We start from the raw sequence: 22547 nt of genomic DNA, 5'->3' as shown, positions 1-22547 counted from the left end.
TGTGTGTGTGTGTGTGTGTCATTTTATTATAATAAATGTTTCGATAATGATAACATTTGTTATTCGTAAGTAATTATAATGTGTAAGATTTTATTTTCAATAAAAATTATTAATAAAAGATATTCAAAATAGTAGTCCTATATGTAGAAAGTATTAGAATGTTAAAATAATTGTTAATTAATCAATGGAAGTGTGTATTGTTGTTTAAAAACTCGGAATTATTGATCTACGTACCTTCCTCTTCGAAATTCACCTTCAGACTGACAAGCGGTCATTTATGAAAGTTCTTATATTGAACAGTGTTTATATGACTTTTCGAATGTTACGCATGTGTGAAACGGTAATAATATTCCTAATTAATAGAATTTAAGATTATAACGTTCATATTTTAGCATTTTTTGCATTCTAATGTAATTATTTCATTGCTCATGCGCAGCGATGACTTCGTGGATTAAATTGTCGTGTTATGTAAGTAAAGTGTATTAGAATGTTAAAATTATTGTTAATTAAATAAAAGAAATGTATATTGATGTTTAAAAGCACTGTGTATATGTTCGGAGTACCGTCCTCTTCAAAATTCACCTTTAGACTGGCAATGAAAGATCTTTCGTTCAATGTTGTTTATATGTCTTTCCGAATGTTGCGCATGTGTGAAACGGTAATAATATTCCTTAATAATATAATTTAACCTTTGTTTATTACTCTTCCTAGTGTAACACGCTTACCACACCCGGGTCCTTTGGACCCGAGCGAGAAAAAATCGTTATAAAAAAGAAATTATTGCATAGATTTACTTGAACATTTTTTTGTGACTTCTTTAATACTTACTTTAAAAGACTATATAGGTTTTATAGCTTTAAATTAAATTTAAATATGTTTAAAAAATTTCCAAACTCGAACAATTGAGAAAAATGACTCATGTTGCAAAAAAAGTCTGGATCCTTTGAACCAAGTGTGATAAGCAAAGGTTAAGATTATAACATTCTTATTTCAACTTTAAAAGATTAAAACAATGTACTGCTCATCTACATTTTGTGTGTGTGTGAAAGGGATTTAAAAAAATCATGACATTCTGTTGGTTAATTTGATTTTTTTGGGGGAAAATGTAGTTCGATCATTTTCAAAATAATATTAACGTCAAACTACTTTTAAACTCATATCTTTATATATAAAAATTATCTAATTTTTTATTACTAATTATTAAGATTATTTGGATTTATTGTTAGGGATTAAGGATTTATTCTTTTGAGGTTATCTAGGTCCGTAGATTCTGTAAATTTTCAATAGGTAGCGCAGTATTAGAATTGAATTATTTGATATATTTACGTCGTACGTCTTTTTTTCAGATTTACATGTGACATAACCTTACTTTTGATATTTTTTCGTGTACTATTATTTTATGTATTCCATTATAATTGTGATATTATTTTGTGTTTTATTATAATTATTACTAAATAATTTGGAATTATATTAAATCAACATTTTATAACGAAACCACATCAAAGCGTAACCGGAACATCCTAGTATAAATATATAATTTAATTGAATATTTCCTAAATAATATATTAAAACCACCAATATAATTCTCAAAATAACCAAATTCCAATGAAACACGAATAAAAATGAAAATTGTACAAGTTCTTCGATTAAATGATTAAACCATTACAATTGAAAAAAAAAAAACTAATACAAAAAGAAATTAAAATTGTACAAGTTCTTCGATTAAATGATTAAACAATTACAATTCCAAAAATAAAAACTAATGCAAAACGATACAAAATATTAAGAAACACAACTATAAAAGTCATTTTAACATTCCTTTCTTTCATCTTTTTTCTTCGTTTTGTTCTATTTTCTTTCTTAACAACAACATTTCGTAAATTTCATTTCTAATGACGCGCAACAGTGAACAGGAAAGGTTCGCGAAAATCTACAACGTCGATTTGGCTGCGAAGCTTACCTTAGATCCGTATTGCGGCATGGGGTGCTATTAAAATGTATTTCGATGGGATATCGAGCGTAGAGGATTATGGCTATTCAGGTTGTGGAGTTATCGAATCGTCGGTAAAGGTAAATGACCGTGCTTAAGCGGACCCAAATCATTCGATTAGAGGGAAGAACGTTGTACCACCTACGATAGCAAGGCTTGCTTTAACATTATCGTTCATTTTGAGATTCTCTGAAGATTCCCCCCCCTCTTCCCCCCTTCCCCTATCCCCTTCCACTCCTCCACATCTTGTGTCTCCAATTCTACATATTCGATTTCTAACTTGGACACAATAAAATCATCTAAATTATTTACCTATTATATGTGATACTACTTTCCAAGAAACCATGTGTGTGTATCTTAGGCGTTCGAAACATTCGAATTTCTAAATCGAACGTTCACACAACTGATTTGCATAAATAATTTATATTTTAAAAGAGAAACTTTAGGAGAATACTATTATAGGTTTTATCATATTTTGTAGTATTTTTTGAGAATGTTTATTTGAGACGAGTGAGTAAATATATATTAATGGAATAATAAACTTTGAAGCATTGAATTAATATCTTAGATTAATTTCATTTAAATTATAAAATATATAATATGATTGTTTTATTTTAAATTTCAAATTAGATACGATAGATAATCTGAAAGGTAACAATTTTTACTGACAGTGTTCACTGATGGTTGTGAATTATTATCGAATTGAGTAAAATTATTTTTAGAAATATATTTATTTGTTTAATAGATAATATACATTTATTAATAGATTTATTATATAATTGATATTATTTATTAATAAATATTATAATTTATTATAATATATTTAATAATAATAATAGATAATAATTTAAATAAATATTATAGATATATATATAAACTTTATATAAGATATATTAGAACTACCGGAAAGTTTTGTTGGTTCGAACAAACACTGGTTCAATTTTTTATGTTTAGGGATAAGACATTTTTTAATTTTTGGGATTATAGAAATTTCCATGACACTGTCAAGAAGTTATAAATAACGATGACAATTATATTATTCGATAAAGTTTATTGAAGGTATGTGTAAAAAAATTATTTTATTTTTTTATTTTAAAAATTTGTATATAATATACAATTATATATAATATATAAAAATAGATATATATATATATATATACAATATAATAGTTATATAAAAATACAAATTAATTATTTTATTTGAAATTTAAAATTAAATATTTAATAAACGGTCTTTGAAATCACAATTTTTATTAACAATGTACTAACACTCTTTTGAATTATAATATTACCCAATTAAATAAAATTAGTTTTAAGAATATATAAATATATATATTTTTTTTTTCTATATAAATAGATAATATAATAGATATGTATAAAGAGCTTAATTATTTTATTTTAAATTTCAAATTAGATATAATAAACAACCTAAGAAATCCTAAATTTATTAAAAATGCACTGACAATTCAGAATTATTATCTAATTGAATAAAATTATTTTTAAAAATAAATTTTACTTTCCTAAATAAATAAAATAGATATATAAACAGCTTAATTATTTTATTTAAAAAAAAATTACAAATTAGATATAATAAACAATCTATATAGGAGATCCCAATTTTTACTAACAATGCACTAACACTTTTAAATTATTATCGAATTGAATAAAATCATTTAAAAGAAATATATATATATATATAGATAGATAGATAGATAGATAGATAGATAGATAGATAGATAGAAAATATAATAGAGATATATAAACAGATAGACGTTTGAATTTGATGTTTCATCAAAGTTTATCGAAAAGCTTCGATTAATGAGAGCATAAGTAAGAGTAATCAAACTAACGAAGTAATGAATATACATTTTTGATTGAAACTCGAACAGTATATCGAAGAAGAGCGCTCGAACGATTATCGATTAACGATCAGATCTCGACAAATTCGAAATACACATATACATAACATACACATATACATACACACACATATATATATATATATAACATCGAGGCTTTTCGATCTTCCACACGCATCGAATACCAAATTCCACGCTGTGACAAGTAGGATACATAATAGAGAAAGCGTATGACAAGGCAAGAGAGAATTGACAGAGAGAGAGAGAGAGAAAGAGAGAGAGAGAGAAAGAGAATGGATATAACAAAGTGTGATAGAGAAAGATAGATAGATACATAGAAAGAGACATTATTACGGGATCCCTACGATTGGCTTATCTCGTCGAGTGTCACAAGCATTGCGTCATCCAATTATAGACTTTTGACCCATACAAGATCATAAGAGTAGATTAATTAGAATTTCTACAATTGTGTTCCCGCAAACTGTACCGAACACGTTCGTTTCTCTTTTACCAACTATCAGAACGTTGAATCTTCCACGTACTGATCAACAAAAAAAGAAGACTTCAGTTTCATTCTTTTTGTAATTACACGAGACTACTACCACTAACCCTACTCTACTTCTATAATATTGGGTTGTTCTTAAAGTTCGTCTTGATTTTGATGGAAGATTGAAATACAATTCATTTCAGTTTTTGGTTTTTGTTATATATTTATTAAATAATAAATTATACTATAATATATTACCTATAATAATTATTATAACTACAATATATTAAATATAATAATTATTATAACTATAATATATAATATAATAATTTAAATTTTTTGTTAGTTATATATTTATTAAATAATAAATTATACTATAATATATTAACTATAATAGTTATAGTTTATTTTAGTTAATTATATAGTTATATTTAGTTAACACTATAATAATTATTATAATTTTAATATATTATATTATAATAAATATAACTATATATATAATTATAAAAATAACACAATAATATATGATAATAAAATATAATAAAAATAATAGCATCAAAATTTCGTGCATCCAGAACTTTTCAGGTTTTTTTTTTAGCAAAAGAACTTTAATGCCATCTATCGAAAATCGGCACGAATTTTCCGGACAAACCAATACTACTATTCGTGGATTAGATTTTCGATTTGATTTTTTTTACATGCACTCCCACTTTTTTCTTTTCTTCTTTTTTATTTTTTTTTTTTTGTTCATTTTCTTCTTCTTATTCTCTTTTTTCTCTTTTTTTGTTTGACGCTTAGGAAAACTAAATCGAAAACGTGTAAAGTGAGATTCGATTTTTAACGTTGAATTCAAGTTTCGGGACTGTTCTTTTTTTTTTTTTTTTTTTTTTTTTTCTTTATTTGTTTCATTCCACCGAGCACCATTAAAAGCGTGGACGAGTTGATTGGCTCTCGAAAAAACGTGCTTTCTACTACCCCCTTTTTCTTTTTTTTATTTTGTATTTTGTTGGTTGTGTTTTTTTTTTTTTTTTAGTTTTTCTGCTTCGTTTCCCCCTTCATCCACTTTTAAACATCACTGGTGTTAACGACCGATAAAAGGGGTTCGGAAATAGAAAAAGGGCAGTATAATTAGGTATTTTTCTCAAGAATATAGGAATCGATACTGCCCTGAAGGTATCTATTTATCTATTCTACTGTTTGAAATTCAAATATATATTTGTTTCGATATAACAGAAAGTTTGAAACTGGGTGTGGTGCTTCATGCATAATTGGAAATGAATTAAATGAAGGTACCGAGTCTAAAATTTGTTTTAAACAAATCTCATTATGTATTCATCGATAAAGTATAATCATATTATACTAATATCGTCGTATTTAATGATCATAAATCTTGGAGATCATTAAAAAAAAAAAAAGGGTTTTTTATTTCTTTCTTATTTTCTAGGATTTTCTACTTTTATTTTGTGTATGTAATTTAACGTAGTTTGATTAATAAAAAGAAAATAAATAATAGGTAGGTAGCAAGATAATAAGTAGGTAGGTTTTATGAGAGTAAATTTAATTATTTTTTCAAAATAATAAATATTACATTTTATATTTCACTCTTATTGGTTGTAAGTAATGTGTTAAAAAAATTGACTTACAAACATAAAAATATATTATTAATAATTCAATAATATAATAATTCCATATATATTTGTAGTACTTCTTCAAAAAATTAAATAATTAATAATTCCATATGTATTTATACTAATCCTTCAAAAAACAAAAATTTTAATAAATAATTAAAATATTAATAATTAAAATAATAATAATTAAATATAAATACAAATAAATAATAAATATAAAAAAATATAATATTTAAAATAATAAAATAATTAAATAAGTAAATAATTAAATATAAATATAAATAAATAATAAATATAATAACTAAAATAATGGTAATATTAAAATAATAATAATTAAATGTAAATACAAATAAATAAAAAATATAGTAAATATATTAATTAAAATATTAAAATAATTAAATATAAATATAAATAAATTAAAAACATAATAAATATAATAATTAAAATAATAATAATTAAATATAAATGTAAATAAATAAAAAATATAGTAAATATATTAATTAAAATACTAAAATAATTAAATATAAATATAAATAAATAAAAAACATAATAAATATATTAATTAAAATAATAATAATTAAATATAAATATAAAATAAATAATAGATATAATAAATATAATAATGAAATATAATATAAATATATATAATAATTAAAATAATAATAATTAAATATAAATATAAATAAATAATAGATATAATAAATATAAAAAATATGAATAAATAATTTCTAATAAATAATAAGCTATTCTTAATACTGAATAAATATTAAACAAATTGGATGCATATAATATTAATCAAAATCACTTACAACTTAATATTAATAAAAATCTTCAATGGAAAACTCTGACGAAGAAGATGATAAGGGTTAATAGTTGTTCAACTGGTCGTTTAAAACGAAAAAAAAAGTTGACTGAGAAGTGGCAAGTGAAAAAAGAAAAGGGGTTAAAAGGAAGAAGAAAAAAAAATCATTCATAGAAGGGGTTAATATCCGGGCACGTGGGCAAAGCAACGCAACGACTATGACACCTTTTTATTTTTTTTTCTTTCTTTTGTTTTGTTTTTCTACCTCATGCTTATATATCTTTCTTTCTTTCTTTCTTTCTTTCTTTCTTGCACTTTGGTGCATCGAGAACGCTATGCAGCCGGCTGCATGCCCGCTGGCATGTGTCTGGCGCGGCTCGTTATTTCCGCACCTGTAGGAGCACCGCCATATGGTTGGAGCCTCCTTTTGTGAGCACCTGATCGTATAAAAGAAAGAAAAAAAGAGAAAAAAAAAAAGAAAAACAAAAAGAAAAAGAAGAGAGTGAGAGATGAAACTTTCTTCGACGGGTTTCGTATTAAAAGGTCAGTACAAACTGACGGCGCGTGCCGTTTTGATAGCTTTTGAGTGATCAACTTGAAAAACATTTTAATAATATTGTCAAAATATCAAAGAAATATCAGAAACAAAAATATCAAATAAAATATTACATTTTTAATATGAAATAATATTTGAACAATCATCATTTTTGTGCTTGTTAATCTTATGAGACTTCAATCAATTTTTATCTTACAATTAATGTTGCAGCACAAATAAAATACTTTTAATATTTTTTAAAATATTGTAAAAATATCAAAGAAATATCAGAACCAAAAATATCAAATAAAATATCAGATTTTTAATATAAAATAATATTTGAACTCTCATCACTTTCATGATTGTTAACCTTACGAAACTTCAAATAATTTCTATCTTAAAATTGATTTTGTACAAATACTTTTAATAATTTTAATAATATTGTCAAAATATCAAAGAAATATCAGAAACAAAAATATCAAATAAAATATTACATTTTTAATATGAAATAATATTTGAACTCTCATCACTTTCATGATTGTTAACTTTACGAAACTTCAAACAATTTTTATCTGAAAATTGATTTTGCACAAATACTTTTAATAATTTTAATAATATTGTAAAAATATCAAAGAAATATCAGAAACAAAACTATCAAATAAAATATAACAGTTTTAATATGAAATAATATTTGAACTCTGATCATTTTTGTGATTGTTCTTGAAATTTTAATCAATTAGTGTTAGAGCATACATATTTCATCCTTTTTGTGTATTTTTAGGATTTCTTGTTCATTGGAAATTCGATTTTTATTTTCGTTTTGTTAATATTAAATATTTAGTCTTTGGAACGTGATAAAGTTTCGCGTGAATGAGATCATAAATTAAGGAAAAGGCGTATTTTCTATTTTAAGATTTACAACTGTGTTTAGGTTATGTTCGGAAATCTGTTTAGTCAATAATTTTTGAACGAAAACCAACAAAAATTTAGTATATAAGAATAACTTATTTTTTTATAATAATATAAAAGTATTATAGAGAGTATAATAATATATTATACTAAATATTATTAATAATTAATTATAATAATATATTATAAAATATTATAAATTGAATTAATATTATAAAAAAAATATTGTAAATTAAATTATTATTATAAAAAAATTATAAATTGTAATAATAAATTAATAATGTTTTTCTATTTGTATTAAATTATTAAATATATTTTTATTAAATTATATTACACTTACATTATACATTGTAATTTTTAATATATGAATAAATTAATATTTATAATAATAAATATAAATATATATTATTATATTTTATATAATTATATTTATTTTATATATTATATATAATTATTAAATATTATATTATATATTTAAATTAATATAATAATATTTAAATTGTAATAAGTATTTGTTCTAATTACAGTCATTTCAAACAAATTGCATCACGTTCATCTATGTTTATGTATCTCTACAACAACAACAACAAAAACCTAATACACCTAGGGACCAATAGGGAAATGTTCCCTTTCCCTTCCGAATATATTTTCAACCCTTTGAGTACTGAAATACTAACCGTTTGTGAAAGCAATCCACGTCGACAATATACTATTTTTTTTTTTTTTTTGATAATTTGTACTATGTTGATTGAATGAATGAAAAAAAAAAAAAAAAGAAAAGAATTTCAAAAGCTAGGGGAAATGGATGGAAAAAAATTAATAAACGCATATATGCGTTCATAGTTTACACAGATGGCTTTCGCTGGACGCATATATGCATTTATAGCACTGAAAGGGTTGAAAGGAAAGTTTAACATTTTTCCTTTCAATATTCACTGGCAATCATGCAATTCACACTGCACAAATCGTCCATTTTCGTTTTCATAAATGAACATGAACGTCAGTCTTTGAGCAAGAAGAATTTCTGAGAATAGCAAATGGATTATTGAGAAATTCATATGAGACTTTGAACAAATTACTAGGAATTGTCAAAAATGAGAACCCAAATCGTTCGAATGAGATATCTGCAATTTTTGGAATAAAAAACAATCGAACGTAGAATTAATTTAACAAGAATTTAAGAGGGATTATTGTTATTAGATAAAACGTGTTACTATAATTGTTAAACACACAACATAAGTTTAACAGTAAATCACAATATTATTTAAAAAAAGAATTTAGTTTATTAAACAAAAAGAAATAACCATTAGTTCATTTTTAGATATAAAAATTCAGTGTCACATTTGTTGGTTTCCAATGAAGTTCAAAAGGTTTTCAATGAAGTTCGCAACTACTGAACCGATTTTAATGAAATTTATTTTATTTTGTGTGATTATTTTCAACTTAAAATATATTATAATTTTTATTGTGATTATTTTGTATTTTTTATTGTTAATTTAAGGATTTATTATTTAAATGTTATGTAGATCTTTAGATACTGCAAATTTTCAGTAAGTAGCGTTGTATTAGAATTCAATTATTTTGCTATATTCACGTCGTACATTTTTTCAGATTTACATGTAGCATAACTAACCTTACTTTTTATATTCCTTTATGTACTATAATTTTGTGTGTCGTTATAATTTATTAAATAATTTAGAATTATAATTAATCAACATTTTATAACAAAACCACAGCAACGCATAACCAAAATAACCTAGTAAGTTTATAAAAAATTCACTTTTAAAGATATATTTTCTGTGCTGTGTTTTCTAATGAATTTTGATTAGAATATAAAACATTTGATTTAATATTAAAAAAAAAAGGCAATTAACAAAATAAAGATACATTTCAATGAAAAAATATAATAATGAATTCCCTACTTTTTTTATTAAAAGAAATGATATATTAAAAATAAAAAAAATAAAAAGAAAATTTGATCGAATAGAATAGTCCGATAAGAAAATCCGACTTTTATGATTGTCTAACCACCGATCTCGAAACGCAACTTGGCGAATCAAGACACCGTGAAATAAGTCGCATTGGAGAGACAATGTAATGGCCAGGCGCAGAAAGTTGGTAAAGAGAGAGAGAGAGAAAGACAGATAGACAGAAAAAGAGAAAGAAAGAGAGAGAGAGAGAGAGAAAGCTTGTGTAGAGTTCGTGGAAGCGAGCAATTCGAGCAGACTCGCGAGATAACGAGAAACACCGTGGGTGCCATGCCTTCGGATTATCACGTTCCATTACGAGTGGCAAACCGGTCCGTAATCCAATCTACTTCGTAATACAATTATAACTTGAACGTAAACGAGTAGAAAAATGTGTGTGTTAGCTTCGAAAAGGAAACGCGTTTTGCATCTCCCTTTGCATCTCGATATCACCACAATAATTCTTGCTTTTATACTATACACACATACATAAATACATACAGCAGAGAGACAGACACACAGGAGAGTATATGAATGAAAGTATACATAAACTATTTTGAATATGCATACGTGAAAGTATATATACATAGATATTATATTGAAATATATATGATAGTATGCATACGTGCTTTGAATATGAATAACACACACACATACACACATATATTATATACCAATATAAGATCATATAAGAATATATAATATTTTTTCTGTGCTTATATATAATATGTGTGTGTGTGTGTAATGATAGAAATAGGTAGCAGATGGTAGAACAAAATCTAATAATAATAATAATAATAATAATAATGATGATGATAATGATAATAATAATATTAGTAATAATGATAATAATAATAATATAGAGATGGCAATATGTTGTAGTTAAACTCAATGCGATCTGTAGAAAGGAGAGTAGAAGTAGTACTCGAAGTACCTTTCCAAGTTACTAAGCAAGAGAAGTTAAGATGTGACGGTGGTAATGTAATAAAATTACAGTCGGACTGGAGCGCCTAGTTTACGCTCAATCGTTCTCCGTTAAAGAGAGAAAGAGAGAGTTTGGTACGCCTTCGCCAGTGTAATCTCTACGGTGTTACATTCAGCCCAAGCCCTCCCCTCCCTACTACTCTGTACCTTAACCTTCTTCCGAACTTTACGCTCAGCGAATAGTAGTGTCGAGAGTTTAGTCCTGAGTGTTATCTAAAGCCACTTGGAAGGTATAAAAGAGAATATTGTGCAATACGATAGTTTTACCGCATACTAACTACGAGAATATACTAAATAAACGAATGTAAACTTATTCTCGTTAATTACTCGATCGTTTCTAATACTCTATTATTACTTTTATTATTGTTATATGAAATAGGATTGGTTTTGAGAATGTAAAAGTAGAAATTTCTTTCTTCTAAGAAGTATAAGAAGAAAAGGGTTCATTAGGTCAACGAAAAGAATTGTGAAAACTTTCCCAATTATTTTCGTATAATTTTAAAAATAATAATTATATATTTTAAATTAATTATTATTATTAAATTAGAAAATATTCTTATTTTATTATTATCATATTTAAAAACTTTTTGTAAATTATTATTTTACTTAAAGAAAAATATTAAAATATTATAATTTAATTTAAAAAATTTGTAATAAATATTAAAATGTAAAAAATAGAAAAGAAGGATCAATGAAAAAATTATGAGAGAACTTCCATAACTATTTCTATATAATTGCAAAAATTGTAATTATTTCATTTTAAATTAATACTAAAATTTAATTTAAAAATTTTATACTAAATATAAAAAATTAATATAAAAATATTAAAGTTTAAAAATATAAACAAAGGGTTTATAGTATCTCAATAAAACCATTGTATGAGAACTTCCAAAATTATTTCCATATAATTTCAAAAATTATGATTATTTGTTTTAAATTCATTATTATTTATTAAAAACTCTCCTTCCTCCCAGTTATTTTTTTTTTTTTTTTAATTTTATCTAACAGTTTCTATACCAATTCGTTTGAAAAAAAAAACAAATTGTAAGAAAACGTGTAACATTTGTCGATGATTAAAAACTAAAAAAACAAAACATTGCATATTCCCTTCCCACCCCTCAAGCTAAAATTATTGAAGCCCTATCTTTAAATCCCTCACTTTTCCTGATACCAAATAAAAGAGAAAGAAAAAGAGAAAAAGAAAAGAAAAGAAAAAAAGATTTATAAATCTTTATTCGATAGTCGATACATTATCATCCTTGAACGAGAAACTGGAAGCAGTTTCAGATCGACTAAGTCTCATTCTCTTTCTATATTTATATTGTTCTCTCTCATTCTCTCTCACACATAGACTTTCATATACACTCTTAGAAACTACCTTTCCATCGAAAAGTCATGGAAGAAAAGAGTGTTCCACCGAAGGGCGGCGGATATCGCGAGTCTCCTCGAACGATAGTCGACTTCTTCTTACCAGGCAGTCGTTAACCCCCTTGTCGCACGGTTATCGTCCTCGTCTTGTCGACGTACTAAGGGAATGAGTAAGAAAAAAAAAAAAAGAAGAAAAAAAACCATAAAACGAACAAGAATCCACAAGAGAGTAACCAAGAAAGAGAAGAAAGAGAAAGAGAAAGAGAAAGAGAAAGAGAAAGAAATTGAGCTTGACTTCCAACAGAAGAAAAGCACTATAGTAAAAGCCCGTTAACACCAAATCGAGAAAAAGGAATGAAAAAAAATAAAATAAAATAGACAAAGAAAAAATAAGAAAGCAAAAGATAGAAAGAGAAAGATAAAAAAATAAAGATAGATAAAAAAAATAGAGATAGATAGAAATGAAGAAAAGTTAGGCACGAGTGAAGCCTAAGGCAAGAAAAGGTTGCTGAAGTGTCTTCATTGAAAGATACAAGTTTCTCTTTCTCTCTCTCTCTCTCTCTCTTTCTCTTTTTCTCTATTTCTATCTCTCTCTCCCTCTCTCTCTCTTTACCTGTCTCTTTTTACTACTCTTTCTTTCTTTTTCTTACTCTTGATCTTCATTGGAAGACACGAGCTTCTTTCTCTTTCACTCTATTTCTCTCTCTCTCTCTCTCTATTTCTTTCTCTTTATCTTCCTCTATCTTTCATTCTTTCTTTCTCGTCCTTTCTCTTACATTCTTTCTTTCTCTTTCTTATTTTTGATGTTCATTGGAAGACACGAGTATCTTTCTCTTTCATTCTACTTCTATCTCTCTCTCTCTCTCTCTCTCTCTCTCTCTGTCTCTCTTTCTCTCTTTTTTTCTTGTTCTTTTTCTATCTTATTCTTTATCTTTATCTCTTTCATTAACTATTTCTATCTTTTACGTTCTGATACGACAAAATAATAAAAGGGCGAACCCTGCTTGGCAGCAGCAAAGAGGTCGTTAACGGAACGAATGAACGAACGAACGAACGAACGGGAAATTATGCGGGTCCTTAATTAAATTTCTTGATTCCATCGCGCGTTATCTCACAGTTCTGGCGAAACGATGCTCAAACTGTCGTTAACGGCGTAACCGTTGGTCAAAACCGTAAGCTTATGGCAATCTCACCGTCACTTATCTCATCGTCTAACTCCTACTATTTCTAACAATCACCCTGTACCACCCCTTTTCACGCCCACTTTCCCTAACCTTCACCTCCACCTCCTCCTCCTCCTCTTCTTCTTCTTCCTCCTCTGCCTCCTGCACCTTTTCCTTTTCCTTCTTCTTCATTTTCGTTTTCGTTTTCTTGTCTTTTTTTTAAACAGATCTCATCGTACTCGTGAGTAACTCATCTTTATTTTCCTCATATAAATTTCCTCCCTTCCCCTACCCCTATTTTTACCCTATCGACCCCTCCCCTATTCTCTTTTATCCACCCACACGTTGATAATTACGTTCCACGTCGTATCGACGATAAAACACGTTCGATCACCGTCGTTGTTTTTATCGTCGCGGGAACCGTTTTGAGTAAGAAAAAAAAAAAAAAATAAAAATTTGCCTCCTGAAGGTATTTGCATCGAATATTGTTAGATCGTAAGAATTTGATATGACGATAAGGGTGTGGAGGGAGAAATATGAATAAGTATACTTTCATATAGTTTAGATGATTATGGTTGATTAGATTTTTAAGGGTTGTCGTTAAGTTTTTTTTTTATGAGCTCGCAAAAGTTCACGTTGTTTGAACTTTAGGGGTTTGTAATTTTTGTATAATTGTGGTGGTGATCAGGAAGTTACTTTAGAAAGATAAAATGTTTTTTTTTTTTTTTTAAAGGGTGAGACGGTTATTTTATTTTTTTTTTTTTTGAAAAATACAAAGATGTTGGCTTGAGTGTTTTTTGATTAAAATTTTGTGAGTAAAAAAAGGAAATAGAATTTTTGTTTTGTTTAAATTGTGTATTAGAAATGTTTATCATAAACAAACAATTTTAAAGCAAATTTAGTTCTACATGGGATATTATGAATTGATATTTCGAAACGTTTATCTTTACCATAGAACATTATTGAATATACCATAGTTTAATCTGTTTTGAGAATCATATATTGACTTTATATTATTTGCCCATAAGAATCGATTATAAATAAATCATACAGATATATATATATATGATATCTATGATATCAAATATCATAATTCACCCATAATCTAAACGGATTAACTCCGATTATAGAATTTTTAAAAAATATTCCTGTCAAATCACATGATCGATGTTCAAACTTTTTATATTTAAAAAATAAACTTACTTTCTAATTAAGATCAATATCATTAAATAACAACAATATTTTATGATAGTTAAATAAATGATAATGTAATGTATTGTAAACTAATGGTCAAAATTATATTATCATGTAAAACAATTCAAGAGTTGTGTTTGGAATAATTAAATGGAATAAATTAGCATTCGTTTATTTTCGTGACAAAATTACCAAAAATTGATTAATTTTAATTTTACCTTAATTGGAATAATTACTTCTTGATTGTGATGCTGTTTTACAATATGTTAAGCATCTTAAATAATAATTTCTAAAATTTCATTATTATAAATAAAAAATATCATTCATTTTACACGAATGAAATTTCATTGATGAATGGTGTATATATATAGATATATATACCAATAATATTTAATAGAATATATAAATATAATTATAATATTAATATTATTATATATATGATTATATTAAATTAAATAATTATCAATAAATAATAAAATTATATTATAATAAATGTATATATATATATCAAATTAATTATTATATATATACGTAGGGAACATAATAATTAATTTTATGGGGAAACAATTAATTTCTTTTACAAATATTAAACTAATAAAATTTTTATCTATTATTAAATCAAATAAATTTTGGCTAATAATATACATAACTTTATCAATTTTTTCCACATTCACCTTCATAGATAATCTACTAAAAATCAAAGTTGTTGACAGTTATTGAGTAAGAACAAAAAATTAAAATAAATTTCATATAATTAATAAAATAAAATTGAACAAAATATCCTAATACTATCAAGGACTTAAGAAAAACAAGTTTTATAAAAATATTAGAACAGTGACGAACTTGTCACTTTTTTTCCACGATATGAGAAAGTTCTTTGAAGAAAAAGAAGAAGAAGAAGAAGAAGAAAATAAAAGGATAGAAGGATTGAAAAGGACGATATATAAGATATAAAAAGAAAAATTGGAATATTAAAGAAGAAGAAGAAGAAGAAGGAAGGAAGGTAAGTGGGTGGGTGGGTGATTTTTGAAAAGAAAGGTTAGATGTTAGACCGTGCGAAAGTACAACGTTAAAACGATGTTTGAGACGCGCCACCGTGTATTCGATATTAACCGTTGAATAACACGCGCGGTTATGCGAATAGCATAGAAACCCTCTCTCTCTCTCTCTCTCTCTCTTTCTCTCTTATAGTCATTTCGTAGTCCGGAAGAAAGTGCCTCGTTAGCACTAAATCTCTTCGTGGTAGCAACGAGCTCGGACAGACCTGTAATTTTCCGAAAGGTATACGTGTACCGAGCTCGCAATTACAAATTAATAAACGGTCTGCTAGGGCCCCGCATTTCGCTTTGATTCGCAAAATTAGCCGTCGAGGCTAATTGGCCACTTCCATGCCGTACATCCCCCCACCATCACCACCAATCCCCGTCGATCGTTCTTTCGGTTTCCCTGCATGGATCATGCACGTACTTCTATTTATATATATAAATAGATATAACTATATGTATGTATGTATGTATGCATGTATATATGTGTATATGTTTCATGTATACTTGTATTTATATATAATATATAATACAAATTTTTAATATATAATACAATAAATTTTATAATATATAATACAAAATTCTTTATATTTAAAAATTTAATGTCAAATTGTTGGTTTTCAATGAAGTTCAATACAAAGACTTGTATTTATGTATATATAGATATAGATATAGATAGATATATAACTATGTGTATATATGTATGTATAGATGTCTATGCGTTTCATGTATACTTGTATTTATATATAATATAATATAATACAAAATTTTATATATCTTTATATATAAAAATTCAGCGTCACATCGTTGCTTTTCAATGAAGTTCAATACTAAAAAACAAAATATATATATATATAAAAATATGTATAAATGTATCTTTACATATAAAAATTCAGTGTCACATCGTTGCTTTTCAATGAAGTTCAATACTTAGAAACAAAATATATACATGAATAAATCTTTATATACAAAATTTCAACTTCATTAGCAATTATTTTATTGCTCATGCGCAGTGATGACTTCGTAGGTTAAATTGTCCTGTAATGTAAGTAGAACGTATTAGAATGTTAAAATAATTGTTAATTAAATGAAAGAAATGTGTATTGTTGTTTAAAAACACCAAGTATATGATCGGAGTATCGTCTTCCTCGAAATTCACCTTTAGACTGGCACGTTGTCATTCATGAAAGTTCTTTTATTCAATGTTGTTTATATGTCTTTCCGAATGTTGCGCATGTGTGGAACGGTAATAATATTCTTAACTAATAGAATTGAACATTGAAACATTCTAATTTAAACCTTACAAGATAAAAACGATTTATTGCTCATCTACATTTTGTGTGTGTGTGAAAGGGATTTAAAAAAATCTGAATATTCCGGTTGCTAACTCAATTTTTTTTTGGAAAATGAAATTAGACCACATTCAAAATAAACTGCTCATATCTTTCTATAGAAAAATTATTTCTATTTTGTATTTTTTATCGCTAATATAAGGATTTATTAATTTTTGGTTATTTAGGTCTCTAGGTATTGTAAGTTTTCAATGAGTGGCGCTGTATTACAATTCAATTATTTCAATTTACATACAATATAACCTTACTTTTTATATTTTTTTCGAGTACTATTATTTTATGTATTCTATTCTAATTGTGTGTTGTTATTTATATATATTATATTATATATATTAAAAATTTTATGTTGATTTATTCCTAATTTGAAGTCCTAGAAATTATTAGTGAATATTAATTTGACTGCATTAAATAGTTTAAAATTATATTAAATCAACGTACAATAGATGGTGCTGCATTACCATTTAATTATTACACGTTTTCTTCAGATTTACATATGAAAGAACTAACCTTACTTTTTATATTTCTTCGAGTACTACTATTTTATGTATTTCATTATAATTGTGGTATTATTTTGTATGTTATTATAATTATTACTAAATAGTTTAGAATTATATTAAATCAACGTTCAATAGTTGGTGCTGTATTACAACTCAATTATTTCGATATATTCCTAACCTTACTTTTTATATTTTTTCGTGTACTATTATTTTATGTATTCCATTATAATTGTTGTATTATTTATTTTGTATTTTATTACAATTCAATTATTTCGATATATTCCTAACCTTATTTTAAATATTCCATTATAATTATATTTTTTTTATAATTATATTATTTTATATATTTTATATTTAATTATTTGATAATTATATTCTATATTTTGAGTTTTATTATAATTTTAACTAAATAGCTTAGAATTATATTCAATCAACGTTTCATAAAAAAAAGCCAAAACAACGGCTGGCCTAATCATTTTAGCATATATATATATATATATATATATATATATATATATATATATATATATATATATATATATATATAATATATATAAATACATACATAAATATAACTATGTGTATATATGTGTATGTGTTTGTGTAAACGTGTGTGCCTTACCAAAGGTTCATGAGGTATGGAGGTAAGTGCTACGCGACTTACAAGACCTTTTCTTATTTTACTTCTTTCCTTTCTTTTTTTCTTTTCTTTCTTTTCTTCTATTTTACAACCTTTTTCCTTCTCCCTCGCATTATCTACCTCTCGAAAATTCTCCATGTTCTACTTTACCTTTCTACGTTACACTCAACTTATAAGAACATCGAGGAAAGAAGATTCTTTTACTAAATCGACCTACCATATCGTCGTTTGCGATTCCAAGCAAATTCGCTTTCTCGACAACGTGTCGCTTATCAAAAGCATTTTCCACTATCCCAAGAGTGAAAGAGAGAAAGAACGAGTAAGAGTGTGTGAGAGAGATACAGAGTGTGTGTGTGTGAGAGAGAGAGAGAGAGAGAGAGTATGAACGAAGTGGAACATTGTTATGAATAGTTTTAAATCTTCATCTCTCTCTTCTTAGTATATTTATATTCTATATATTACAAATTAAAAGTACATGCATGCATGTATGTATGTATATATACACATGGGATTTTTCTTTTGAATGCATACAATTTTCTAACGCCCTTTTTTTTTTCAACCTCGTTGACGATAACGTTGAAAAGACGCTTGCTTATTTTTTGTCCCAAAAGATTTGAGAATATAAAAAAAGAAAAAAGAAAATAATTAAAAATAAAAATCATACATATGATGATACGTGAATGAGTATTATTTATAATTACTGCTACCCCAAGAGAGTAAAAGAGATGTTATATATTTTTTTTTCTTTTCTTTTTTTTTTTTTTTTTTTTTGAAAAATGTATAACGAAACGAGCGTACGATAGAATATAAGTCGAAAAGATTTCTTGCTAATAGAAACGCGTTTAAAATTCTGGGTCAAGTTTTAACTACCCCTCGAGCGTAATGAGAGAGATTGAGAAAAAGAAAGTAAAGGAGAGGAGAGAAAAAAGAGAGAGAGAGAGAGAGAGAGAGAGAGAGAAAAGTAGAATAATTTTTTTTTCTCCTTTGAAACTATTGAAATCTTGGGGAACGATAAAAGTTAGAAAGTCGTATGAAAGCCAGAGAATTCGTTAAGATTTAGAAGTCTAATCTAGCGGTACTTGCTTCAGTAATGGCAAACTACTGGCGGGACAATTTTCAAAAGAACAAAAAGAAGAAAAGAAAAGAAAAGAAAAGAAACGGAAAGAAAAAGAAAAGGAAAAAGAATTCTACTTTTAAATCAAATTCTTCAATTTTCACTAGGAAAGTAGTTTTACACGTACTTTTCAACAATCTTCAACCATCCACCAGATTTTCGAGCTTACCAATTAGTTCAAACAAATGTTCTCATTCGTCACATTTTTCATTTGATAATTACGTGACGTTAATTAAAAAAACTTATGAGATTAACACAAATGATGAATCATAAGATCAAAACAACACGTCTTTTATCGTCACGTATGAAAGTACTCACGTTAATGTATACAGGGTGAATCATTTCAAACAGGTTACAATGTATTAAACATACAATGTATTGAATGTATGTACATACATAATCATTATACATGAACATGTATTGAATGTATTGAACATAAAATAATCTATGTTATGTATGTGTAACAAATTGATCATATTTTAACATTTTATATGTAAAACAAAAAAAACCGTTTAAATAAAGAAAATAACAATAAAAATTCTTAACGTAGTTCATTGTATTCGTTTTAAAATACTTTATTAAATAATATATAAAAAAAAAAATGTTATTTAATTTACAAAATAACTCGAGTTGAACTTCATATAATACGTCACTTGTGTTAGAAAAATAAAAGAATATTAATATGGGGTTATTACCAATATCAAAACCAAGTAAGTTTCGGTAAACAATAACTTTGAATTAATTAGGTGGCCAATTTAAAATGATACACTAGGTATATATATAACATAATACGTGGTGATATAATACGTAATTTATGTTAAAAAAATAATAATATTACCATAGAATAATAATTAATATCAATATTGAAACACAATAAGTTTCGTTAGAGAACAATTTTTGTTTTATTGCTATTAACAATCGAGTTAATCAGATGACCAAATTAAAATGATACACTAGGTATATATAACATAATACGTGGTGACATAATACGTGATTTATGTTTAAAAAATAATAATATTACCATAGAATAATAATTAATATCAATATTGAAACACAATAAGTTTCGTTAGAGAACAATTTTTGTTTTATTGCTATTAACAATCGAGTTAATCAGATGACCAGATTAAAATGATACACTAGGTATATATAACATAATATGTGGTGATAAAATACGTAATTTATGTTAAAAAATAATAGTATTAACATAGAATAATAATTAATACTAATATTGAAACCAAATAAGTTTCGTTAGAGAACAATTTTTGTTTTATTGCTATTAACAATCGAGTTAATCAGATGACCAGATTAAAATGATACACTATGTATATATAACATAATACTTGGTGACATAATACGTCATTTATGTTTAAAAAATAATAATATTACCATAGAATAATAATTAATATCAATATTGAAACACAATAAGTTTCGTTAGAGAACAATTTTTGTTTTATTGCTATTAACAATCGAGTTAATCAGATGACCAGATTAAAATGATTCACTGGGTATATAGTATAACATAATACGTGGTCATATATAATATGTCATTTGTAATAGAAATGATAGAATATTAACATAGGATTATTACCAATATTGAAACCAAATAAGTTTCATTAAACCACAATTTTGTTCGAATTAATAAGTTGACCAATTTAAAATGATTCACACGGTATATGTAACATAATACATGGTCATATAATACGTCACTTAAAACAAAAAGAATATTAATAATATTTTATATGTAAAACAAAATAATAACATTTAAATAAAAATAATAGCAGTACAAATATCTAACGTAGTTTATTGTACGTGTCTTAAAATACTGTATTAAATAATTTATAAAAAAATATATTATTTAATTTAAAAAAAAAAAATTCGAGTTAAACTTTATAGAATACGTCACTTATGTTAGAACAATAAAAAAATATTAACATAAAATTATTTTCAATCTGGAAACCAAGTAAATTTCATTAAACAACAATATTGTTCGAATTAATCATATATATATATATAAAACATATAAATGATCCACCCTGTATACAATATAACATAATACGTGGTCATATGATACCTCACTTAGATTAAATAAAAAATGATACTAACATATGAGATTACCAATATCTCGAGACCAAGTAAATTTGATTAAACAACAATTTAGTACGAATTAATCATATGACCACTTTTAAATGATTCACACGGTATACATATATAATCATAATACGTGGTAGTATAAATGACCCGAAGCGAAAACGCGACTAAACTCCTCGTCGATATCACCAGTTCCCCTTTTGGGTGTCTCGCGACCCTTTAACCCTCTTCAACCCTATTTCCACCACTCATTCCTACTTTACTACTACCTTCTTCCTACCGTACCGTAGATCAACGTTTAAAAGTAATTTCATTTTATTTACCGTGCGGATCGTTAAAACTCCCCCTCCTCCCATACCCCCCCTCCCATACAACTCTCTCTCTCTCTCTCTCTCTCTCTCTCTCTCTCTCTCTCTCTCTCTCTCTCTCTCTCTCTCTCTCTCTCTCTCTAACAACGAAAATCGCAACCCGGTAATAGACGACGCGTATAACGTTTCTAAACCATGTAACGGTATATGTATATGTGTGTGTTAACAGGTTATCACGAAAACGAGCATTATAAGTGAATTATTACAAGAAACTAGTAAAGAGAAATAAAGGTATAATCCTCCCCCCCCCCACAACCATCACCACCACCACAATCACCACCATCACTACCCATAATTTTTACTACAAACGATTACTATCAAAACCCAACGACGAACTATTTAACGAATATTTTGGATACCTACGTTAAAATATGTACTATATATATCTATACATATATATATGTGAGTACACAAAAAAAGAGAGAGAGATGAGGATGAGGGGCAGAGAAGTGAGAGGGCAGAGGTCATGTTCTCGATAAAGAAGAGGCAAATAGTAGTAGTAGTAGTAGTAGTATGCGATGAAATGAGAAAAATGAGATTCATCGAGTAATAAAGTAGG

At 26.1% G+C, this 22547-nt stretch overlaps 1 protein-coding gene across 1 annotated transcript in view; it reads right to left on the bottom strand.

The window, feature by feature from the left end:
• LOC149032031 (sterile alpha motif domain-containing protein 5-like) overlaps nt 1-22547 on the bottom strand; it is a 135194-nt gene that overhangs the window by 92861 nt on the left and 19786 nt on the right. The window lies entirely within an intron of this gene.

This window comes from Polistes dominula, unplaced genomic scaffold (assembly GCF_049000335.1).
Source record: "Polistes dominula isolate Pdom_NZ unplaced genomic scaffold, Pdom_raw_medaka contig_482, whole genome shotgun sequence".
Lineage (NCBI taxonomy): Eukaryota > Metazoa > Arthropoda > Insecta > Hymenoptera > Vespidae > Polistes > Polistes dominula.
This window is presented reverse-complemented; position numbering and strand designations above follow the sequence as displayed.